The sequence below is a fragment of the Canis aureus genome, chromosome 37 (genome assembly GCF_053574225.1).
Source record: "Canis aureus isolate CA01 chromosome 37, VMU_Caureus_v.1.0, whole genome shotgun sequence".
Taxonomy (NCBI): Eukaryota; Metazoa; Chordata; class Mammalia; order Carnivora; family Canidae; genus Canis; species Canis aureus.
Window position 1 is genome coordinate 5,038,567 of NC_135647.1, and position 26,726 is coordinate 5,065,292.

Consider the following 26,726-nt stretch of genomic DNA (forward strand, 5'->3'; position numbering starts at 1 on the left):
AAAAGACCCAGGAGTCAGCTCGAAGAGCCAAATGTAAGAAATTTGAGAATCAAAATAAATAATGAGTCTATCCAGTCAAATTCATTGAATGGAATTGGAATCATTCTGATATTAAAACATGAATGATTGTATAAAATTGGAAGAAGAAAGAAAAGTTCTTCCTTGCAATAGAATCTCTGACACTAAATGTAGGAAGGAAGATGGACAAGATAATCCCCATTTGGTGACCATCTGGGATGTTGGTTGAATCAATCATGAGTCACAGTGCATTAACTGGCTGGTGACTAGAAGCTGGAAGGGAATAGGCTCGAGAAAGATTTGGCAGGGCATAACAGGCATTAGTCCTTTCTGGCTCTATAATTATTAGGATCTCAACTGCAATGGCTCACAAGAAGGCTGGAGGTATCCCAGACAGTTTACCTGTCTGGGCTCACTTCTAACCAGAGGTGTGTTCTTTTGTTTCTTCTCCACATTTCATGTACTGAGCTTCCATGGATAATGCCTGTGCGAGCATGGCTGGAAGAGCTTAGATTGATTTCAAAGTTTGTTACGTAGCTTTTGCCTTCCCCAAGGATGTGTCTTTGAAGGAGTCAAAATGGAAGCTGCACAGCTTCCTTTGAACTAACCTCAGAAGGGCAGAATGTCAGCTTGCTATATTGTACTGTCAAGCCAAGTCAGTGGGTCCAGTACAGATTTGAGGGGAAGGGAAATAGCCTTTACCTTTCAATAAGAGGAGTAGCTAAAAATCTGCCATCATTTTTATCTTACTACACTCTGTATTCCAAGTAAATTTCTTCTCCATTGCTATTTTACTCAGTAATGGCATTTTTTTGTTTTGTTTTGTTTTGTTTTTACAGTAATGAAATGTTTCTCAAAATGTGTATTTATATTATCATCCACCTAAATAATTTTCTCTTTAGAATACTGCATTGTTGCAATAATTTGAATTTATGCTAATGGGACCAAGACAACTACTCTATTATTTTGGGTTTATTAGTTCATAGGGACATTTGGAATTTAAGATGAGTGAAATTAAGTTTTAAAATAATCATTCAATCTAATTAAAAAAGTCATGGTTCACACAGTTACAGGTAAATGCAACTTTCATAGATAAAGATATGGAAAAGCTTTATTTGAGTTAAATAATTGTGAACTCTTGAAGTAGATACCGATTATCTTCACTGGATCTTTGACTTAGTTTCATTTTATCTGTAACATAGCTGCTGTCACTATTATGGATGCTAAATATTGACAAAATCATTTTGCGTTGTTACACATTCACGATCAACTTCCAAAAGAAACAAACCTGTCAGTATTTAATTTTTCATTACACATGCAATTTTATTTTGTAATCTAATTGTTGATGGAAGATTTACCACACAAAAGTTTACAATTGATAAAATAATTATAGATACGTACCCAAAGCTGACAAATAACACGTAGCAGAGGAGTTAAAACTACTTTCACAACCTCTACAGAATGAATTCTGGGCTCCTATACACCTGTAGTTTTCTATTTTTTTGTTGTTGACTATGCCAACTGGCAGCCTGGAGACTTCACGCATATCATAGGACTTTGTGATCTGTCTCTAGCTGCTTGTGTCTGAATGCATCTTTTCAAGCAGCAAGAGCCCCACATTGTAATTGAAAGAGAGGTGTTGTACTGATTCAGAAAAAGAGACATGAGCTTTTTTGCTGGCTGTATTACAAATGTAATAGACTTTAAAGTGAGAACTCTGTCTCTTGCCTATGTATTTCACACGTGACTAGATGGGCATTGGCAGAAACTAGAAGTACAAAATAGACGTCTACCAAACACAGACTCATTTTCCCTCCTGGCTATCTATCTATCTATCTATCTATCTATCTATCTATCTATCTATCATCTATCTATTTAAGCTTCACTCCCAACGTTGAGCCCAGTGCAAGGCTTGAACTCAGGACCCTGGGACCAACACCTGAGCTGAAATCAGGAGTCCAGGGCTTAACCGACTGAGCCACCCAGGAGCACCCTGACCCCTGCCCCTGCTTTTTTAAAAATGCAACTCTTACTGATGCTACTTTATTAAAAATTCAGAAATGAAGACACAGCTGGGACAACAGGCATATACCAAGACCATACTAGGAAATCAAGACATATGATCATGTATAAGAACAAAATGAAAAGTCAATTATTTTAACTACATTGCATTTTGAAATGATCGCCCTAGGGCATTGTGAAGAAGGAGCTGGAGGGCATAAGAGAAGATACTGAGAAACCAAATCACAGAAGAAGTTATCATTACATGTTGTGTGACAATTGAACTATGTTGATGGGAACAGGGATAGTGAACAGTGGATGGGTTTCTATTAATACTTAGGACATAAAAGCAAAAGGATTTTTTTCTATATTGGAGTAGGACAGAAAGTTTCAAAAATGACATCATGTACATGGTTTTCTTACCTGGGTGGATGACTATTTTCATTATCTGTCAGAGAGAGGCCAACAGAAAAGATCCAGAACTGTAAAAGGACTACCTTTGAGATGAGATGCCTTTTACTCATTCAGAAGATGTTAGATCTCTGGACATACAAGTCTGGAATGAATGAGGATAGAATACTCTTAGATAAACAAGTTTTTAAATGAGAACTTAAAGTTTTGTCTGATGAATTAAATTTTCTCAGCCAAGTAGGAGACAAAAATTCCATTGCTAATGGCTGGAGGTGAGGGTAGCAAGTAAGAGGGAGATGGAGAGATATAAAGAGAAAAATAGAGACAGAGAGACATTAGGAGATTGAAATTTATCGTATTGCCTTGAGTATTTGCACGAGTTGATCAGGGACACAAAAGGGCGCCAGATGGACATGGGAGTTTTCTACATTGTGATATGGTCATCCCGAGCCAAGTGCTAGGAGTCTGGATTGCTCTAAAATTCAATCACTGTACATTCAATTATGAAAAGAGGGGAAGCTCTGTTATTCATGGTCTTTGTTGATTACATTTTACACTGATCACGTCTTTTGTGAATCAAAGTCACTTTTGTTGATCAACATTTGAAAAATACTTTTATACACTTTGATGAGCTGAGCTGAAAACAATTTCTAGTTTTCCAGCTACAGATTTGCATTGGCACTTTCTAGTTCTCATTCTAGAACAGGGTTTTGAAATTGCTATGAGGTTGAAGGGCAGCATTCAAGAATAGGCCAAGAATCACGGACCAAAATATCTGTGGCTCAAACTCAATCATATAACCTGTTTTGTGTTTTCTTTTTCCTAACCACTGCATTCTAGAAGGGAGAGGGTGAAGAGACTGTTTGCTAAATCCCTAGTACTATTTGCAACATAGGTGAAGAAAAATGATTGTTAGCTACAATTCTTTATTCATGCACTTAAATACTTAAATATACTGTATGCTTTATTATAAATGAATTTGGGGTCCATATCTATCAAAGTGATGTTCATAGACAATAGAGTTCTATCATTTAGAATTTATAAATACTACTTCAATAGAACTCATCCTGTGGATTGTGCCACGTGTCAGAGGCCACCCTCAGTCTTCAATGCCACTCATATTTAAAATGTAAACAAAAAAGGATCAGAGTTAGTTACTATGGATGACATTTCTGTGTCTAGGAAAAAGAAGCTGATTGCAAACTTGAGACAAAACTATCCCAGCTTCTAATCACATAAGTCGTTTTTTAGATGTTAAAACATATTTTAAAAAACCTAGTCTTGAGTATCTTCCAGTCTCAAATTGAAGCTGTATGGACAGTAAGGCTTTCTGCCCCATCAAATGTCATTTATGTCACAGTCCTTAAAAGCTTTTACCCTTACTGTTTTTTTAACCTATTAGTTTGACAGGGAAGTGCATGCAGGATGCTTTGTGTGTGTGTGTTAAGCACCCACCATCTATCTTGTCCCAAACCAATGTGACCAAGGAAATGGGAGGTGGAATATTATTCTTTCAGTAAGCTCTGCCCAGATGACTGGCAATAAAGAAAAAAAAAAAAAAGAGGTGTTTTTTTTTTTCTTTCTTTCTTTTTAAATAGTAGGCTCCACACCCAATATGGAGTCCAACGTGGGGTTTGAACGCATAACTCTGAGATCAAGACCTGAGCTGAGATCAACAGGCAGGTGCTCAACTGACTGAGGCACCTAGGTGCCCTCCCCCCAAGAAAAGGTTTTTGAAACTCAGTGTTGAGAAGATTAGGGTTAACTTTTTGAGTTATCACTGTCATATTCATTGGATTTTTATATGCACTTTGCACTTACCTTTTTATATATTAGGTTTTTTTTTTTTTCCATTTCAGGCATTACTCATCCATATGGGTAACTCCAAAGTGTCAGTATGTTTGAAGTGAAATACAGCAAATTCATATGCCAAACCTACAGCTGTCGTTTACTTTTAAAACTCCAGGAGTCTGACAGATTTGGTAGAATTTCTGTGATGGACATCATTCTTTGAGATAGATCCCTGTCTTGGTAATGGACTAGAACTAGGAATTAAGAATATTCACAAATAATCAAGGACTAAAAAATTTTTTAACATCAAAACATTTTAAAATTACAAACTCCAAATAGATTAGAAATATTTGCTAATGTGCTAGCTGTCTGGCTTTCTGGTGGGTGAGGGGGTGCAGGGGTGTGTGTGTGGTGGGCGTGCCAGTCTATGTCTGATACTTGTGGAAGAAGAAAGATGAGTCAGCTGCCCAGGTGAATAAGCAAGTCAACATGTACCTTTCATTGTGGAGGGTTATGTTCAGAAACAATGAAAATCTATCACAGCCAGGGAAACTAAGTAATTGCTTTAACCTGCTAAAGATCCCTTCTTACTCCATAATCTATTTAAGTCATGAAGTTTCATTTCCACCCACCAGAGCATATGCACAGGTGTGACTGGTGACAAACACCACATTGCTTGAAGGTCCCTGCGAGTGCTCCCTAAGAAGCTAGGGGGAAAAAAGATGCTGAAGTGCATTTGTGAATCCAAAGACATCCTCTAATATCTGGTATAATTTATTGTTTAAGGAAAGCTGTAACCTCTAACTCATTTGTGAAGTTCAGCATTGATTTTGTCCCTAATGTAATAAATATATTCCATAGGTAACCTGCACATTTCGTAAACTTATTTCAGCAGACATTAAGAAATTTCTCAGGTGGCATGATGGGTGATGTTTCCCCCTTTCCATTTTTCATTGTTGTTTTTCTCAGAAAATCACAAAATCCAGGCGATTTTTCTACAGTTAAATGGACGTGACCTTCACAGACAGATCTTGAGCCCAAGGGCGGGAATAAAATGCTTAATTGGTGGTAGTTTCCCATAAAACTTGGATATGGAATATAATTGCTATTAATACTTTCACATATAGGAATGTACAACTATAATCATAATTCTAGAGCAATAGTCCTCAACTTTAGCTAGCATTACAATTACCCAGAGAACATATGAATATTTTAGACATAAGCTCTTCACTATTTCTTAAAAGTCTTAGATATTCCCCATTAAAAAATGTTTTGTGTTTTGGAGCAGGAGCAGTCTGTGGCCAATTACTATGTACAACAAGTGCAAGAATTTTACTTAAGGACACACTGTCTCTGGCATTTATAGACTCACCTACCTACACTCATTTGTTTATTTGAAACACATTCATTGAGTGCACTATATGCTTTACAGGACACATAATCATTTAAAAATAAATAAGTCCTTCCTTCAATGAGTAAACAACTTAGAAAGAGAGGAAGATAATGCAAACAAAATGTTATATTCCTATACAATAAAATAAAATAGTGCTGCAGAAAAGAATATAGATTGGAGAGGAAGCCTATTAACTTCTCCCGTAAGTCCCAGACTTTTCTATCCAACAGCTAATGTGAAATCTCCAGTTCATGTCTGATAGACGTTGCATACTTAGCATGCAAAAAATTGGGCACTTAATATTTCCCAGATTTATTCCTCCTCTACTTTTCTTCAATTCAGTAAGTATCAACTTTACCTGGTACAAAATGGGTAAAGTCATCTTAAGATTCTCCCTTGCTGTCATATACAATGTCAATTTGTCAGCAAGTGCTGTGGGCTCTATCTTATCCTTTGCTGTGATTTTATTCCAGTTCCTTACCGTTTTTCACTTGAGTGATGCAATGGTCTCCTACCTGGCTCCCACATCCACCATTGATCCCCTTTACACATTTTCAGGCAACAACCAGAGTGACACTATTTGTTTGTTTGTTTGTTTGTTTGTTTGTTTTAAGATTTTATTTATTTATTCATGAGAGAGAAAGAGAGAGGCAGAGACATAAGCAGGCTCCATGCAGGGAACCTGATGTGGGACTCGATCCTGGTACTCTAGGATCAAACCCTGAGCCTAAGGCAGATGTGCCCAATCACTGAACCACCCAGGTGTCCCCAGAGTGACACTGTTATGCCTAATCATGCCTTACGCAACTCAGAACTCTCCATTACCATTTTACTCTGAGGAAAGACCCAATGATCCATGAGGATCTACAAAAAAAAATCTAGTTGCCTCTTTCTTCCATTGACCTCAAATCTTAATGTTCTCCATCTTGGTCATTCTACTGCAGACACATCTCCTATCTGTTCCTTAAACACTATAGATGTTCTCCTGGCTCAGAGCCTCTGTTTGGGATGCTTTTCTCGAACGTATCTACATGGCTTTCTCCCCTCTAGATCTGGGTTTAACAGTCAGCATTTGGGGCAGCCTGCCTTGATTATCCTTCCTGGTATTAGTTAGGGGAGGCTAGTTACTATAATATATACATAGACCTGACATGTATCCTGGATCACGTACCATGGATGTTTATTTCTCAATCTCATAATAGTGCATAACAGTGCAAGGCAGATGATCTTGTTGGGAAGAATTCTTGGTTGATGGAGTGCTTTTCTCCACGTGGTGATTCCATTCTATTGTATGAGTCAGCCATCCACTACGGCAGGAACCTGCCTCCTGGCCAAATCTGGCCCACACATGTGTTTCTGTTTTTGCTCCATAGTAATTTTTTTTTTTTTTTTTACATTTTTAAGGAGTTTGGGGGAAAAACTAAAAAAAATATGCAGAGGTATATATAGCCTAGAAAACCTTAAAAATTTTGCTAATCTTTAGTCAATAGTCTAGGCTGTATATTAGAGTCAAATTAAATATAGTCATCTAAAAACCCTAAAGTTATGTATTTTTTCTTTTTTTTTAACTAAACTCTTTAAAAAGGAAAAAGGAAAAAACAAACAAACAAACAAACAAACCCTAGTTTGTGAGCTATACAAAGAGATAGAGGGCTGGATTTGGCCCAAGGCCATAGTTTGCTGACCCCTGCTCTGGCCATTCACTCACTTTGGTGATAAAGTCATTTTTCTAGGCTTCCATCCCAACAGACATAATTGATTTTTTTTAATTAGCAAGTATAAAAACTACCAGCTTGAGACTCTCACCTTGTGTTAAGAGAGTGTGGTTTGCTAGTTAAGGGGAAGAGGTAAAAGGTATTTGTTTCTCTTCAGTGTCTTTTTGTTGCTCTGACTGCTCTCCAGCCATAGACTGTTGGTCAGTGGGAACCAGGAATCACAGCATTCCCAGTTCCTAGGCAGGCCATGGTGATCATTTTTACTTGATCTGAAGTTTTATTTTAGTAGTCTGTTGGGGTAGATAAGGAAAATAATTACTGTGTAAGTCAGGACAATGAACCCCTGTGAAAAGGGGGTGCTCCCCTGTATGTCCCGATAAAGCTTAAGGCAAAACCCACTTGTCACTTTGAATATATCTCTACTGTGGTCTCTGTATTCATGCCAGCAACATTCACTGTGAATTGTAACATTTCCTTACATGTATGACTAGAATGATAAAAATAACAACCTGTGATAATAGAATTTATTTACTTTGTCTTGAATTTCAAGCATATGAGCCCCCAGTGAAAATATAAAATTGTAACAAGCTGAACCAATGACTGCCATTGTTTTGAAAACATGAGAAATAAAATTTTCCTGAGTGACGGAGAAATAAATATTTGAATAGGAACAACATAAAAAAAGGAAATGGAAACTGAATTTGCCAAAATAAAAGTCATGGGGTGAAATTTCCCTTTGTCCTCATGTGAATTGAGTTAATATCAGGTAACACTGAACTTAACAATGAGGACATTGGAAAATAACTAGCTGCTTTGGTACAAGGCCAGTTCGTACCAGTCCTTATTTCCAAAATGGAGACTGTTGGAACATCGAGGATTATAATGTAGTTAAATCAGCACAGGTAGTATGTTTCTATTTCAATTCAATAAGTATTTGTGGAAGTCCTGTTAAATTCCAGGCTTGTCGCTAGTGGAGATGGATATAATAATAATTATGTTATCACCTCTGCATTTAGGAGTCCACAGGGTGTTGAAAAAAACAGCACTCAGAAAGCCCATTATGATACAATGTGGTCATCACTGCACACCAAATCACCCAAACAGAAGAAGGCTCCTTAGGTGGTATTAGCCTGGGAATAAGCTGATATGAATTCAAGCCCCCGATTTGCTGGGGAGGCCTTGGGCAAGATATGATGAACTTTCTCTGCTAGGTCTTCATCTGTAATATTGGGGAAATATTAACTATCTTACAGGAATGAGGGGACAGATTGATGGATAAATAGATTACTATGTAGATGATTGATAGATCCATCTCTATATGATAACACTTGGCATAGAGAGTGCACAAAGGAGGTGTTTCTTCTTTTCTTTACCTAATCCGTTAGCAGGTTAAACCTAATATACCTCAACATATCCAATAAGAGATTAAAAGTAGTCAGTAGTATTTTTCCATAGATATTATAGTTGTTTGCTTTGATCACTACTCCATATTTTCATAGTTACTTCATAAATTTCAAAACTATTTCATTTTTGGCACTGCATACATTTACCGACCTACTTTCCTGACATCATTCAATAACTAGAGGGGCTCCCACATTTGTGAGTTAAAGACAGATTGCCCACGTGTGATTCCAATAACATCGATAATAGTATCATTAAACACAATAACAAATACATTTTGTTTTAGTGTTTTGTAGGAAATAGGAAATACATTTCATTTGTTCCTTTATTAAAGTAACTGGAATGTGATTATTTTTCTATCTCTGCCCTTAGCTATTGGGTTTTTAAAATGCTTTTGATGATCATGTATTCGTACAGATGTAACACCTGCAGAAATACCTTTTAATCAATTATTGGATGTTCACAGTACAGTAATTAGCATACATGTGAAAATGTATGGCTTGAACATCTACTCGTTAAAATCGTGACAAATATGTATCTATTGTTTATTTGAAATATCAAGAAGCCTTGCAATGTATATCTTATTATAAATGTTTGAAATTTATACCACAGGTGTATTTTATTATAGAATATTAGAAATGAATTCATTATGCATCCCACATGCATTAGCAGAATTGCAGAATCCTTCTAGTAGCATGTATGTTTTCTCCCAGCTGTGTGTTCCACCATGGCAGGATTAGATGGGGGGGGTCTATCTCACAAGTATCAGGGAATTCAAAAGGGAACTCTGAGTTATGTTAGAGGACAAAAATAACAAAAGAAATAAAAAAGGGGCACCTGGGTGGTTCAGTCGGTAGAGCATCTGCCTTTGGCTCAGGTCATGATCCCAGGGTCCAGGATTGAGCCCCACGTCAGGCTCCCTGCTCAGTGGGGAGTCTACTTCTCCCTCTCCCTCTGTGCTTTCTCTCTCTCTCTCTCTCTCTCAATCTCTAAATGAATAAATAACTTTAAAATAAACTTAAAAAGAGAAATAAAAAATAAACTTGTTTTATCTCGTTCTCCAGAAAATCACCCAATGAGATCATCTTCTTTCCTCTAGTGTTACTTTATTTTCATGGGCATAGGTTTCAGTAAGTGTTTGTGCATTTTCCAGTGTATCAGACGCCTGGCCATCAGAGACGTCTGTGTGTGTGTGTGTGTGTGTGTGTGTGTGTCTTTATCTAATTACCTTTCTGGATACAGCGGGGCTGCTGAAAGCTTCTCTTCTCAAGGATGAGCAACAACAAGAGGAGGTGACCATCTGGAAATAGGAGAGAGACACGAACTGAACGCTTGTGTGTCTGGAAAAGAAAGGGCTTTCACTTCTAGCAGGAGATGGTGGGAGCCCACAGCTGGAAGGCACACAGCCCAGGAACCCCACGTGTTGGAATTTGTGTTTAATCTTAAGGTCAACCGGTTGCCACAAGAGCTGCTAGCACACTTGTGGAAAGGGCAGCAGCTCTATAGCATCTTCACGGTTCTCTGTGCCCCTGAGCCAAGTAGTGGAGACTTAAGAGTAGGAGAAATTGGAGAAAAAATGTGAAGATTCTGTTTTGCTATAAAGAACTTGGGTCAGCCCCAAGACTAAGCATTTCCAAATACGTTGTGGAGAATGGGAAATTCCTGAGAGGAGAAAATTGGGGAAAACTGGTGGAATAGGTTGGAGGCTCTCTGCTGAATGTTGTCAGTGTCACCAGCTGTCCTATGAACACATTCCAGAGGCCATGGTTCCTCTATGGCAGTATAGGTCCCTGATTTACACAAGTGAAGCCATCCTATTAGCTATGAGTGTGATTAGCGCTCCTGGAAAAGGTAAGGTCAGGATACTTTGTGAACACATAAGAAGGCATCTTAGCAGACTGGCTGTGAAAGAAGGTTTCCAGAAAGAGACAAAGCCATGCCTGAGTCATGAAGAAAATACAGGAGTGAGTTGGGGGTAGAGGGGCAGAGTGCTGGTCATGAGGGGCTGAGGGTGCAGGAGGCAGGGGCAGGTTTCTAAGGTAGGGACTGCTGCATGTCCACTTCACCTGGATCTATCCTTAATTCCTTCCTAATGGAGGAGCAAAGATAGAAGGGATGCTAAGGGTGGAGGGAGGGAGGACACGAGGAAGAAAGTTAAAGAACTTAGCAAATAGATAGCAGTTTATATTTATTCTTTTCCACAGAATAAATGGCATTTTGCATATTTTATTTATTTTTGTTTGGTTGGTTTTTGTGTGGGGGGTTTTGATGTTTTTTTTGGTTTTGGTTTTTGTTTTTTGCATTTTTTTTTGTTTGTTGTGAGGTGTTTTTTTCATATTTTAAAACTCAAAAAAAAATCCTCACTTTCAGAACACCGTTACTTTAAAATTGTTTTAAAAATGTCAGAATTCTCAGCATTTCTCAGTCATCAGTCTCAAATATATTGACTGCCTATGGATGATTTTTGAGTGCCTGACCCCCAATGTGCCAATCAGGAGATAATGGAATTATGTCCATGCCTTCAAAAGCCTATACTCTGATTTCATGAGGAATTCCTACTCTAAGTGGCTAGGGTTTAAAAATGCATTTCCTCCTTTTAAAACCATTACTAACACAGTTCTCATTTCCAGTTTCCTACCTCACTAGCAACTCCTTAAGGAATGACTAATGTGACAAAATTCGGCAGGAAAGAACCACATTTTCAAAGCCCCAAGGACTGTTCTAGACTTGCCTTAGCCACAGCGGATGGCAGCCCAAAGAATCTGATAAACACATTGCAAGTATAGCTCTTCAATCAGAGCGCTTGAAGTTTCAGAAAAAAAGGTTTTTGAATTATACAGGTGAAGGACAACCAAACTATTTTTTTAACTGGAAGGGATGGTACAGATTATCTAATACAAATGTCTAATTTCATAAGAAAAGAAATGGAGACTGAGAAATTTAAATGATGTATTTAATATCACACAATTAATGACCGAGTTTAGAGTGGGACCTACATCTTCTGACTCTTGAAACAATGTTCCCTTGCCATGCCATCTTATCTTCCAGTTATTACGTGCAGATTTGAAAAAAGAAAAAGGAAAACTAATAGGTTTCAGAGTTTATTTCTTTGATCATCAGAGACAAGTTTGAGAAAAACGGCAATTGAGATCAAATTTGATTCAATTTCTTTTAAACAGGTGCTTCCGTTTGTAGCAGAAAGAAAAAGAAGCTTTCTCTAGTCAATGAACAGGAATATTATGTGAGCAGCAATGCAAATTGGACCATCTGAATTTCCCTGATCTCTGAAAAACCTTTTGTTTCTAAGTAGAAATTAGCAAGAGAAAGGAGCCCCTTTGCTGGAAAGCCAGGGTGGTAGGTTCTCAGACTCCTTGCTTTCCTCTCCTGCTTCTCTTTTCAACATCTGCAAGATTCAACTGTATTTTCCTCTTGGCATTACATTCCTAACTAGGCAGCTTTCCCTTTTATTCTGAATAACAGAAGGATGGTCCCAGAAAGAGGGGAGGGGAATGAGAGGTGAAAGCAGAAGAACACAAGAGAAGAGACAAGAGAAACTCATTCCCTTTTGCAAACTGCAGATCATGGTAAGTGCCAGAAATGGCACAGGGGGATGTAGAAATACAAATACTCCAGACTGTCCTGGGGATGGGGCATAGAAGAGAAAAAAACAAAACAAAATAAAACAAAACAAAAAACTACCTGACAGGAAAGCAAGCAGACTAGAAAGAATAATAGAAATGAAATCCAGCCACGCATCGTAGCAAGTCCCCCAAAGAAAAGGGAGAAAGAAATGGATCTGGTCATTTCTTACTGAACGTACTGGACGAGCCCATATCAAACACAAAAGAACAGCGAGCCTCTGCTTTCCTTCTCTGGTTCAGGAGCAGTGTCCAGAGCCACACTGTTCCTTTCGTCCACAACCACCCACTTGTAGTTTCATGGCAGCTGAAGTCCTACAAGATCCTGTTTTCCAAGTAGACACTTCAGCCACCACCCGAATTGGTAACAAAAGACGGCAGCAATGCCAGCCCATCAACCTCTAGGCAGAGACATGATGGTGACTTTTATTTCCAACTTTAATCTCAGGTTCAAACAGAAAGCCTATAGCTACAATCTCAAGAATAGATCAATGTCAAAGGTAGCAAAGGAGGTCAAACCGAATGCAGAGAGAGCTTGAGGCAACTGAAAATTATATCAAGGTAGCGGGTCATCGTAATTCCATTTCATGAATACTTTACAAAGCAGGGACTGGTGGTCCCCAAACCATTTAAGGCTTTTATTGCTTTGCCGGGCAGCCTGCAAAGAAGCTCAGCTGTCAGACATTAGCACCTTGAAGGCTCTCCAAGGTTGGTGGAGTTTTCAGTTCATTTGTTGTTCTGTCTATAGAGGAGAAGTCGAGTTTGTAACAGAGATTCTTCCTTGCTGATATGTGGATTCCTGATATCAGAGTCATGTCTGTAATGCTGATAAAAGGAGCACAAGCCTCCGGGCTGCAGGGGAAGACACAAACCGTGCTTGTACACATTTCAGGACATTCAACAAATTCAACTCATTCGAATAAATTTACTGCATAAAAATGTACAGAATGGAAAGAGAACAGGAATCAAGGAAGAATGAAGAAAAACAGAAAGGCAGGCAGGAAGGAAACAAGGTGGGAGGAATAAAAATGGCACAGACAAGGAGGAAGACAAGGACAGAGCAACTGGATAAAAGATGGAAGCTGGAAATCTACTGGATTCAACTCTGAGGTCACTGAGCTGTGGAATGGGATTTTTTCAATTATAAAGCCATTTTTATAATTAGTCATTGAAACAGATGTCATTACTGAACAAGATGTGGTTGTTAGGTTAATATTAACAATCCTTTTTGGTTTTCAGGACAAGCAACTTGAGTTCTAGCTCATCAGGAAATCCAGAGCTTATTTTCTACACTTAAAATTTTGATATGAAGGAATGCAGAAAAAGTGCGGATGGCGAAGTTTGGTAACAGATGTGGGACCTCGTGCAAAAAAGACTGTAGATATAACAGTTCTAAAGAGTCTTTGGTATACTGCTTTGAATTTAAAGATTTATTTATTTACTTTAGAGAGAGAGAGAGAGCATATGAGTCGGGGAAAGGGCAGAGAGAGAGACTTTTAAGCAGACATGCTGCTCAGCTCCATGAGAGGCTCTTTCTCATGACCCAGGAGATCATGACCTGAGCCGAAACCAGGAGTTGGCTGCTTAACCCACTGGGCCACCAGGTGCTTTGAATTTAGATGTGATATTTTATAGTAGTGAGTTGAATTATTATGAGATATTTATTTGTAAAAGTAGTATCCTATGCTCCAGATGATGTATGTCTATGGTCCTACATCTACTTTTCAGTTAATTCTGACATCCCATCAAAAATGAAATATAAGGGGGAATCCTTGGGTGGCTCAGCGGTTCAGTACCTGCCTTTGGCCCAGGGCATGATCCTGGAGTCCTGGGATTGAGTCCTGTGTCAGGCTCCCTGCATGGACCCTGCTTCTCCTTCTTCCTGTGTCTCTGTCTCTCTCTCTCTCTCTCTATCATGAATAAATAAATAAAATATTTAAAAAAATGAAATATAAGATCCACATGATGAGTGCCTTGAATGACACTTTCTCCAAATATCACACACATACACACACACATGCATAAATGTGCACATACACACGTGCACAAACACAAGCATGCACACATACACACTAAGACAAAATCCATTACTTAATGAAACAGTGCCCTTATTCACCTTTTTCAATCTATTTTTGAGATTCACTATTCAGTTATCTAATTTTCAGTGGCTTAGGAACTGCTCCCATAATTTTAGTAAAGAGTAGGATGGAGGCACCCCAAAGCTTTTAGAATTCTAAGGAAGTCATGCATAGGGTAGCAATGGACGCACATATAGAATGTGTGATGTTAACACTGGCTGTCTGATGGGTGGATTTGTGGTGATCTAATTGTTTTTCTAGAAGCTTCTATCCATTTCCCGAATTTTCTGCAATCTGGAAATTACCTTTATAATGTAGAACCTATAGTTCTATAATGATAATTATATTGCTGGTGTTATTATTTGTATTCAAGAGAAAAGTAAAGTGAAGACTGCATTTCATGCTACAATGACTATTTCTATTTTTTTTTTTGAAACATTTGACCTTAGCTTGGGTTCTCAATTTTTGTTTTATTTTTGCCCAGCCCAGGGTTTATCTGAGAGATAATTCTGCTGTCTCCAACACTGATCAGTACTAGTTCTTAGTTAGCCTTCAAGAAGGTCAAGCTCTAATACTAATTCACTCACAAAATGGGTACAGATTCAGACACACACACCACTGTTACTACTACAATTCTAATATACTTAAAAGAAAACATTTTAAGTATACCCACATGTTGGCCAAATTGAAAATCCATAGTCACAATCACTACACAAATTGCTCTTTAAAGACAAAAAATGAATTTCATGCCTTTATTGATCCAAAAATTGGAAATGAAAATCCTTTGGTCCAGTGGTCCAGCTGTTTAGTTGAACTACAAAATGATTAAAAATATACCTAGTATCTAACTCATGTAAACATTACTTTATTCAGGAAGCTGCCAATCATCTTTCAAAGTATTTATAATATTCATTAAGGTGAAAGAGAAAAAAAGAGATGAACAATCTTTGAGCATTGAAGAGTTCAAATTTTTTTTCACGTTGTATTCTTTATCAAAGAAACTGAGATTAATTCATAGGCCTGTAAGTTGGTAAAACCAAGTAAAATGCATCTATTTCCTTCTTTTTTTTTCCTTGTTTCCTAAGAAAAAAAATGTTACAAGAAATCTTTTGTTGTGGTGAAAGTTTCATCTTTCCTTTGTTCTTACACATGGTCAGCATCATTTTGCTAAATTCTCCCCTTTAAGGAGGCTCTTCAATTTCATTTCGGCTAGATTTAGTATGTATCATAGTTGAGATAGTAAGGAGGGGATGCATCTAGTGTGATTTTTTTAGACTCTCCTTTCTGAAAAGTCATGTGTTTATTTATAGATTCAGAATGTGATCCCCGCATCTAAGACGATGTATCACACAAGGGATATGACCACTCCCCTGCTGAGCTGAACCTTTGTCTAAGAGCAAAAGGTTGAGAAAGAGAGGTCTGTAGAATTATGATAGGAATTGAGATCTATAGCTAAGGAGGTGAGCATGCTAAATCCTTATTGCTACTATAGTCCGCGACATCCCTTGTCCACTTCAGCCAGATGGCCCGGGGAGCCACCAAATGCGAACTTTTCCCCAGGAATGTTCCATCCCAGGCAATTCTGTGATTCTGCTTTTCAACCTAACGTGGATGACATGATGTTCACAAACAAGAAGAGCTGCCAAATCCGTTATAGAAAATATTTGATTCTCCTGTAAATTTTCCTATAATGACTGATACAGTTTAATTAATTAATTGATTGATTAAATATTAAATAAATGACTAATAAAGAAAGATTAAATAGGTGCTTTTTTTGCCAGAGATTCAGAAAATGAGGTGCCGGGGTGCCCGGGTGGCTCAGTTGGTTAAGCATCTGCCTACAGCTCAGGTCATGATCTCAGGGTCCTGGGATCCAGTCCCTGGGCAGGCTTTCTGCTCAGCAGGGACTCTGCTTCTCCCTCTCCCTCTGCTCTCTCTCCCTCTCTCTCTAATAAATAAACTCTTTATAAAAAAGACCGTAAAGTATCTAAAGGCATTTGTTCAAAGCAATGAAAGTGACAGGTGAGTAGATGCCCTTTTGCTGCTAGTAGAAAGTCTATGTGTCCCTGAACTGGCCTGTTTCACTCCTGTGTGGAAAAAAACCTCACCAGGCACACTTAGAAATTCATTGCTCAGCCAGGCTGCTGTGTCAGGATGATGTAGACATGATGCATGGCTTTCTTTTCTTTTTAAAAGGAAAAAGAAAGACATGAAAAGATCATTCCCTAGCAGAAAGAGAGGGCTAACCTCTGGCCACAGAGCCTTTTTTTTTTTTTTTTTTTCTAAACCAATGCTTCAGTCTTGAAAGGGAAGCAAATTCAGGACATAGGCCCTGCATTGTTTTATCTGTTCGGATGGTATTCTTCTCCGTATATCTGCTTAGGAAGCTTTCCTCTTGGATAGATGCAAAAGTTATTTCAGGCAGATGGGAGTCCCACAGGTCCTCAGACTCTCTCTTCACCTGCATTCTGACATTGTAAGAAGGCAGGTGGGGAGTCACACGTCACTGAGCCAGCCAACCACTACTAAGTGACACGCTCCATCACAACAGGTGAATGAATGAGCGTGTATGCGTGTACAGTGCTCACTAATGTACAACCACCCACTTCTGTAAAAATATAAAAATACAAACTTTGTCACCTTTGTTTTCACGCATTTCTTCTCCTAAATCTTCTGTCCAACCTTAAGAGAGAAGCATAGACATAACTCATCGTTATATTGAAAGAAGAGGGTGCAGAACATGGGTCTCTTGATGTATTTTTGTAATTATAAGAAAAATAAATAGAAATAGAAACAATTCTGCAGAGTATCAAGAGGACAGCAGTTGAAGGAACGTGTGTCTCCAAATGAACTCATGCAATTATTTGTCCTCCACAAATCATTCTCTGAGCACATGTTTGTCTTTTAAGTTGACAAGAAATCCTCCGCCAAACCAAATAGTGTCAGGAAGAGATTGGTACCTTACAAACTTTGCAGGGATTTTTTTTTTCCTCTTTCGGGTTTAAAAAAATTTTTTTTGTAAGTTCATGATTTAGTACCTGTGAAAAGTAGGAGGCTGCTATCCTAGAGAGTTCCAAGATTGATTTCTTCAAGTTCATCCTTGCCAGCCTCATTTGACATGTACAAACACAATCAATACAGTCACACCACAGGTGATCACTCATTAGAAGGACTCCCATCCATCCCAGGTGCCACGTGTATCAATCCATCATTTCATTTCCATGCATGTCAGAAAGGTGTGCTTACTTTTCAGGGGCATGATTTGAATAGAAAAGGTTAATACCAACTTAACTTTACTTTGATGGTAATTTAAATGAAATACTTTGAAGAGCATGAAGACCCAGTCTGCTGAGAAGATTCAATAGGAAAAACCATCTCTCAACAAACCTGTGTGTTAGAAGGGTGGTTGTTAACCCTGTTTTATTTGGTCTCCTCCCTTTTCATGAAGGTTGGTAGGAGACCAGCACCTGTGGGGCCTTGGGCATGAGTATGGAACAAACTTTGGCCACTGAACTACATTGCGGGGAGGTGGCGGTGGTCAAAGCCTGTTGCAAGGAATGTCAATTTTATTACACAGGACTTTTAATGTTCTGTCTTTGCATAATATAATTGTGGAAACAGCATGTGACTGTAATGCTTGTGGCTGAGTCACTTGCTGCTTTTTACATTATTCAAGAGTAAGCCTTAGCATCGTTTGCCCTAAGGCCTTAGCACTTTCTCTGGATCCCTATTATAGCGTTCCTGCACTGCCGTAGCATTGCCTGTTCAAGCATCTGCATCCCTGACTAGACTCTTCTCTGTCAGGTCCCTAGTCGTTGGGCTGCGGTCACAGCTCTTTGAGGCACACGCAAAGCTTAGCAGGCACATCGAAGCACTCTCTTGATATTAATACTCCTTCATAAGTTAGGCTTAATAATTTTTTATCTTGTGGTGGGTGTCCTTTTTTTCCCTTTTCTTCTCTATTACTTGTCTTGTGTCCATAGGTTCTACATGTTACCCATGGCACTTGTTTTCAAGATCTGGGTCATGGATTATCACCTGTGGATCCCTTTAGAATTTAAAAAGTGCCTTCAAGAGGCAGCTAAGTGGCTCGGTCATTTAAGCATTTGACTCTTGGTTTTGGCTGGGGTCATGATCTCAGGGTAGTGAGATAGAGTCCTGCACTGGGCTCCCCACTGTGTATGAAGTCTGCCTGGGATTCTCTCTCTCCCTCTCCCTCTGCTCCACCTCTCCCTGCACTCGCTCTTTCTCTCTGTCTCTCTCTCAAATAAATAAATAAATCTTTGAAACAAATAAAAATAAAAAGTGCCTTCAAAATAAATGAGCTCACTTAAAGCTAACATTAACCTGTAAAAATGAGAACTGTAGTCCTTGGTAGGAAAAAGTCAAGGAATGATGATAGAGTACAGCAGCATTTAGTTTACGATGCATTGTGGGTTTTTTTTTGTGTGTGTGTGTGTGTGTGTTTCTTATTTACTTCCTCAACTCCATGTGAGTGAAGAATTCTGTCTTTACTCATCATTAATTTCTCCACACCTGACAATCTTTGGGCACAGTAGATGCTTGATAAATATTTGTCCAATACATTAACATATAAATGAATGAGCAAATATCACGATGCTTTTACTAAATGAAATCTCAGCCAGTGCTCCAGTGCTCCCTTGGTTAATTTTCTCTACCTGGTCTCTCAGTGGCTATTCTAAAATTTAATCTTTCTGATCAAGCCTTCCCCTGCTGTCACCTCCCCCGCAGCCAATACCCTGGAAAACACAGAAATTAAGGGAGCTTCAGGCAGGGACTCTCTCACCTCCTGGTCTCCACCCATCAAGAAAGCACTGGAACTTCATTTTCTCCCCACTTGCTTGAAGGCTGATGCTTCCCAACCAAATTCTTCGTTCCACTCCTCTCCAGCTTCTCCTGGATCTTTACCATTAAATATTCCATCTCCCACACAATTATTTTATCCATGACATTTCTCCCAGGCTTTTTTTCTTTTTTTCTCAACTGCTGAGCTTGGTGAAGTCACTCTTACTGTCTGACTTCTATTTTTCTTCTTGGTATCCACTCCCTTCTCCTCCATCACGGAAAAGATAATTTTATCTTTTATCCTCCCTCTCTCCACCGGTTTACATGTCATATCCTTCTCCTGTGATTTCATCTGGTTCCTAGGCTCACCTGTGCTGCTATATCAACCATCACTAAAACCAATGGAACTCCTTCCATTCTAGTGGTATTTTCTTTTAAGGGGTCAGTTCTCTTGACCTTTTCCTGGATTTAAGAACACCTGGCGGCTGCCCTCTCTCTGGTTCTTTCTGACCATTTTTCTTCCCTCTTTACCTGCCTTTAAAATGATGGTGCTTCCTGATGTTTATCCTTGTTCTCTACTGCCTTTCTTGTATGATCCCTTGAGGATCTTATCTATTCCAGTGATTTGGTTACCACAGAAATGCTAATGACTCTTAAATCTAACTCTAATGAGTTGCTTGACTTCTAAATTATGAATCTCTTCTTATGAATTTTTCCAAAATTGAATTCATTATTTTCCTTGGAATCAGTTTATATTCTAAAATTTCATGTCCCTTTTTAATGAGTACTACATCAACACAGTAACCTAAGCCAGTTAACTCAACCATTATTGATCTTTCTCCCCTCTTCATAATCTACATGTAATTGGTTATTAATTCCTTTCAAATTATACTACTACATAATTCTTAGTTTTCTCTTCTTCTCTCTGTTTGTACTCCTGCTGCTTTCATGCAAGCCTTTATCTCCTCTGATCTAGACTGCTGAAAAGGTACCCTGAGGGGTCCCCGAAGCCCTGGTCTCTGCCCCCCCCCCATCAATTCCCCTGCCATATTGTTGCTATCATTTTATTACTGAGGCAAAGACATTATATCCTATATGCCTGTTTTAATCTTTTGGTGCCTTTAAAAAAAAAGATTTTATTTATTTATTCATGGGAGACACAGAGAGAGGCAGAGACATAGGCAGAGGAAGAAGCAGGCTCCCTGAAGGAATCCTGATGTGGGACTCGATCCCAGGACTCCAGGATCATGACCTGAGCTGAAGACAGATGCTCAACCATGAGCCACAAGCATTCCAAAAGGCGCTCTTTTTTGGTGCCTTTTGATTGCCACAGAATAACCATTAAATTCTTTAGCCTGCCTTCTAGAACAAAGATCTAGCATGTTCCCATCAGCTTTATCACCCAGGAGTTTAGGCTTCACTACCCCCACCTCACTCCTTCCTGTCCTGGTTACATTTGTCCTAGTCACACTAAAACATCTGAAGACCCTGAATCATGCCGTATCTTCATTTAAAAATACTTTAAAAGTATTTTTAGTCAGTCTAGGAATCTATTTTCTCATCTCATGCCATTTTTCACTTTTTACGACTCAGTTGTCAACAACTGTTATCTTTCCCTGACTCCATCCCAAGCATAATTGGTGACTTAGTCCTTTCACTATCTATGGTGATTTGTGTATCAACTTAAACTTCTTGAACCAATGACTGTAATTTTTCAACTTTATATTTCCAGTGGCTTACAAAGAATTGAACACATAATAACTGATAAGTAAATATTACTTGAATAAACTTTAGATAATATCAGTCATACTTTATTATTTACTTTCATATATGATCACTCATTAGTAAGTAGCATTGGTTAGGAATTAGTAGATTAGTCTACTCCTTAGCCTGCTCTTCTTTATTACATTAGAAAAATCTTTTTATTTTAGTTCACTGTCCTAAGAGCAGTTAAGATGAGACATATCCTCTTAACAGATTTTCAAGTTTCTAATACTTCCAAAGTGTTATTATATATAGGTGCAGTGTTATACAGAAGATCTCTAAAATTTATTTTTCCACATGGCTAAAATTGTATACCCATTGGTTAGCAACTCCCTGTTTTCCTTCCTGTCCTAACCGTTGGCAACCAAAGTCCTTTTCTTTGCTCCCATGAGTTTATTTTTTATACCATTACTAGATATCATATTTTGATACCATATATTTGATTACCATTACTTCCTGTAAGTGGAATCATGCAGCATTTGCCATTTAGTTACTGGCTTATTTCCTTTAGCATAGTGTCTTCCAGGTTCATCCACAATATTGCATATTGCAAGATTTCCCTCTTTTTTGAGATAAGGATTTCAAAGACATATTAACATTTGCATGATCATTCCAGCACTATTCACAACAGTCAAAATGTGGAAACAACTTAATGTCCATCAGTGGATAAATGAATTAAAAAAAAAAAACATTGTGGCATATACATACAATGGAATATTATTCAGCCTTAAAAAGGAAGGGAATCTTGTAAAATGAAAATTATGGATTTTAATATATAAAATCATATTTTTAGGCATAAGGTAACTTGCTTTCCGTCTACACAAAATGAGCACTTAGAAATTATAAAAAAAAATGTAGTTGAGGTAAATATAGTCAAAAAGAATCAGCAATGCACAGATTCATCTTTTCAATAAAATTCAGAAGAATTTAAAAATAGGAGCCAAAGGGAAATTAGTAAATATCTTCCGGTTTGGGCTACATCATCATGTTTGAATCAATGGCTGTGGATATTTTGACGAACACCGTTCAACCCACTTTACCCATCTCTTTTATTTAGTCCATGTCATTTGATTTTTTTTTAAATAAAGTACCACTGGAAGCTGAGACCCAGGAGGTCTGTGATCATTCATATTATTGTTATGTTTAATTCATACCAATTAAACTGGTATGAAGCTGTAAAAGAAGAATTCTTAATACCCCAACATTACCTGTACATTGCAAAACAATAATTCTGAAAATAATCCCCTAAGACTTCCAGGAGAGTGAAAGCATATTTAAATAAATTACAGGGCACAGTCAAAATTCACCAGGCTTATGTTCTATATACTACTTAAGTGGTGGGAGAAACCTTGATACCAAATACATTATTTCTTCTGACATAATGATAATATTATGTTCATATTTTACCGAAAACCTCAACTTCAGTACTGAAGGAAAAGAACAAGCAATACCTGCTGCCATATGCATTGCACTGCTGAAACAGCTACCACACAAATCTGGTGTTCTTTTCTTGATAGGAAAGCAATAGGGACATATTATGTCCTCTTCAAAATGTCAGGAAGTTGAGGTCATATTCCTACTTCTACTTATTCATTATGTGCCCTTCTGTCATCTCATACACATCATGATGGAGTAAAACCTGTTTCTAATAATACAAGGTTTCAAGTTGCAGGTGGGGTGGAGAGCAAATATATTTGTTGGAAATATGATAGTGCTATCAGCAATATATGGCAGCAGCTACATAGCTGTGAAACATAAGTCAAGTTCATTCTGCTACAGCACAAAATACGTATTTTTGTGAAGATAGAAAAAGAAAAACTGTAAGAAAATTGGCATATTACTTAACTAATCCTAACACCTCAATTTTGAATCTCCCTCTTGCCCTCTTGAAATTATTTATTAATAATAAAAATGTATAGCTTAACATTGGCTGGCAAATGGAATTTTTAGCAGCATTAGAATTTAGTGGTTCAGAACATATAACTCGTAGGAAAGAATCATGGGTTTGAGTTCTAGTCCACACCTGCAATTGAGGATGATTTAAAATCAGAGCTTAAAGACTCTTTAAACTGGAAAATGCATATAATCCAAATACCAGCCTCATAAGTATTTTATGTGGCAGTGAATGTAAAGTGTTTAGTACATTACGAAACCCATGGTAAATGTAACACTATTATTATCACAGACATTCGGGTGTTACGATAACGCCACTATCCTTCAAAGGCCAAAGTCAGGGCAGGGATGATTCTGAATACAGCACAGGGCAGGGATGATTTCAAATTTGTTATATACGCAGATGCTCCTTTGTTACAGCCAAACTTCTACAGCCCATTGGGGAAAGAGAAGTGATGTCAATGTAGAGGATCTTAAGGAGAGTTCTTCAATGGAATTTTGAAGGGACTTGAATTTGTAAGGAATTAATGTTTAAGGGGGGCCAACTTGTGTGGATTTGCAGAAATGGTGGAGATAAAATTAAGAAGGCCCTGGTTTCCTTTTGAACCAGTGGAGGTGGAGCCTGAGATGTACAATTGAGTGAAAGTCCTCATTGGGAAACTGGTTATGGACAAAGAAACTCAAGCTACAGGACAATCTGCTATCGGAAGGTGGAGAGAAAGCAAGTAAAAAGAGACAGAGAAAGTTCACTTCCTTGACGACTCATCTTTGCATTCAGTTTAGGGAGTTACTTAAATAAATTTAGTTATTAAAAAACTGGAGGCAAAAGAAATCCCAGTGCAGGGGAAGGGATAGCAGATTTGGGAAAGTGCACAGTTTCCCTGCAGTCATTCTTCTTCCCCCAAAGGCAGAAGAGCAGCTGATCCAGGCTCCTCTGAAGACTCACCAGCCCGCCTGCTTCCACATATGCACATTAGTTATATTATTGTCTAATAATGTCTGCTGGCTTCCTATCTCACAGGGATAGAGAAAGAATTAATGGTATGAGTTTTGTCAAGCACTTCAAGACCCCCGGAGATATGCAGCATAAATATCTTATGATGGTGTACATTATTTCTTCAACTCATTTTGTACCTCACAAATGGGAGAGAAAGATATACGCATTTATCTAGCAAAAACATTGATGTTTCTTTTAAAATAGAATCAAATTTCATTGGCTCCATTCTTTAGGTTTTGAGGAAACGTAATATTTTTCTAAAAACCGTTTTACCTTTTTCATGTCCTCATTAGTGATTGACGTGATAGCCATATCCTTACTATGTATTCCCATATCTAATATATTTGAATCCTTGCAAATAGCCATTAGCAATCATTCTGTATCAACATTTTCTTATTCAAGCACATGTGTTCTCTCCCTACTGGTCTACAGTCCTCTGTATCTTTTAAGAATATATAAGGAAACTCTCTGAAATAAAGGGATTGAGAATACATAAAACAAACCCCATAAATGATTATTGGTTCTTATTTAAAAACCATATTTTTGATTCCATATTAAAACCATATTTCTTTAATGAAAGAATGTATTTTATGCCTAGCTAATTAAGCCAATATAATGCCATTAACCCCAGTTAAAGAACAATGGCAGCAAAGATGAATTAATAAGATGAACAGACTGCTGACCAGTGGGCCCAGCTCCTTCCTAATGCACACATTCCATCCTGATTCATTTCCAAGGTGCTTACACACGGAGAGGACGTGCTTCTGCATATCTGCGCTAAGCTGTTCTGTTTATGAGGAAGGGAAACTTTCTGTAGCAGTATGCTGTGGATATTTTTCCCCTCAGAGCACCAATGAATTATTTAGTACTTGATTTGTCAAAGAAAAGCTTGGCTACACTACAGTGACAGAGCTATGCTGTAGAAATAGAATATTGTTTAAGAAATTATTGGTGCAAAAAAGGCAACTAAAGCAGAAGGCACAGTTGGTTTTCCAAATATACATACATAGCACTCACATTTATCATAATTCAAGGGCTTTATGGGAAAAAAATCCTAGCATGTTTTGCCTTTATAAAACTGTCTTTATGTCCCATGTGCATATCCTGGCTGGCTTTCCCCCAACCCTTTCTCTGTAGTCGACCATACTGATTTCTTTAGGGGTCTTCTTTTGTCACTTCTATTCAAGATGAGAGGGATATTTCTTTTATATCATATCCCATGTGCTAGTACTTCTTAATCCCATATTGCATGGAATTATCTATATGCATTCAATAGCATTTTTACTTTGTTTAATGTGGTTTTTTTAAGCCTTATTATTATTTTAAAGATTCATTCCTTCTCTCCCTCAAGGCTTTTTCAAAACTGATAGTTTTCATTATTCCACCTCCTTATGTACTCAATCCCAGTTTCGACAGCCCTTGCTTTGCCTGGTGTGGTATGCACAGATTTCAGCTGACCAGGTTTAAACAACACGAGTGCCCAAATGATACATTCCAGTTTCAAGGACCACATATGAGTAATGGCAAAGAGTACACGCTTAGCGGCCCCCTCTTCAGCCCACCCATCACGATATCATAACAAATGAACAGCCATGCTTCGGACCAATCACATCACTTCTTCTGAAGTCCTTGATTGGTCCCCACACAGTAGAGATTCAGTCCACACACAGTAAAGCCCGTAGTTGTGTTTCCTTCTGATCATTCAGCATGAAAACTAGGTGACCTTACACAAAAACAGCTACCTGAAGTTGGAAATATACCAACAAATAGGGAGGTCCAGCAAAGAAATAAAACATGGTAACCCTGAGAGTGAAGTTGGGCAGAGGCAAAGGAGAAGCAAACTCCCCACTGAGCAGGGAGCCCGACAGGGGCCTGGATCCCAGGACCCTGAGATCATGACCTGAGCCGAAGGCAGACGCTTAACTGACTGAGCCACTCAGGTGCCCTAAAGTGTTCAATTCTTACTCTGTCATTACTCTGGTTTTCTGGAGCTGGGGAAGGTTCCTTGTTTTTAAGGACTTGCAATTAGATTGAGCCCAGCCAGGCAATCCCCATCTCAAAATCCTTAATCGTAATAACTGCAAAGTCTCTTTTGCCATGTAAGGTAACAGGACACAGAACTAGGGCCCTAGTGTCTTACTTTCCTGCCTACCACAACACGTGGCAATGAGAACGTGAGAGGAATTCATTTCTTGTGACTCAACTTCTGCAAAACTCAGGGTTTCAAAATATTCTCAGTTGTCATAATTGCAAATTTTGCTTTTCCTTCTGACGTTTTTCTGCAATTACTCCTTTTCTATTTTCTGATTTGTGCTAAGATCCTTATCGTATCTGTGTTTTTAGTACAAAGGAGTATTTTTTTATTAACAAGTAAATTAAACAAAAGTGATATTGTTGGCACCTACTTAATACTTCAATATTTTAATTTGCCAAGTAGTGATGCTAAAAGACAAAACTAGCAGTTTGTCCATTTTAACATAAAAAACGCAGAATGGACATGATCACAGAATAAAGGGTATTTCTTTCAAAGTAAATAGAATGACAAAAGCAATATTTAGCTAGCTATATCCTCATAACTCCAGTTTTATTAAAATTAAAGTATAGAATAAAAAGTTGCTATTTAAAAGAAATTAATTAATTTTTAAAGATTTTATTTATTCATTCATGAGACACACAGAGCGAGGCAGAGACATAGGCAGAGGGAAAAGCAGGCTCTCGGCAGGGAGCCTGATGCAGGACTTGATCCCTGGACAGGAATCATGCCCTGAGCCAAAGGCAACTGCTCAACTGCTGAGCCACCCAGGCGTCCCTAATTTATTT

The 26,726-nt window shown here is 38.2% G+C and overlaps 1 long non-coding RNA gene across 2 annotated transcripts in view; it reads left to right on the forward strand.

Moving 5' to 3' along the window:
* Nucleotides 1–26,726, forward strand: part of LOC144306390 (uncharacterized) — a 208,234-nt gene that overhangs the window by 170,441 nt on the left and 11,067 nt on the right. The gene's annotated exons all lie outside the window — the stretch shown is intronic.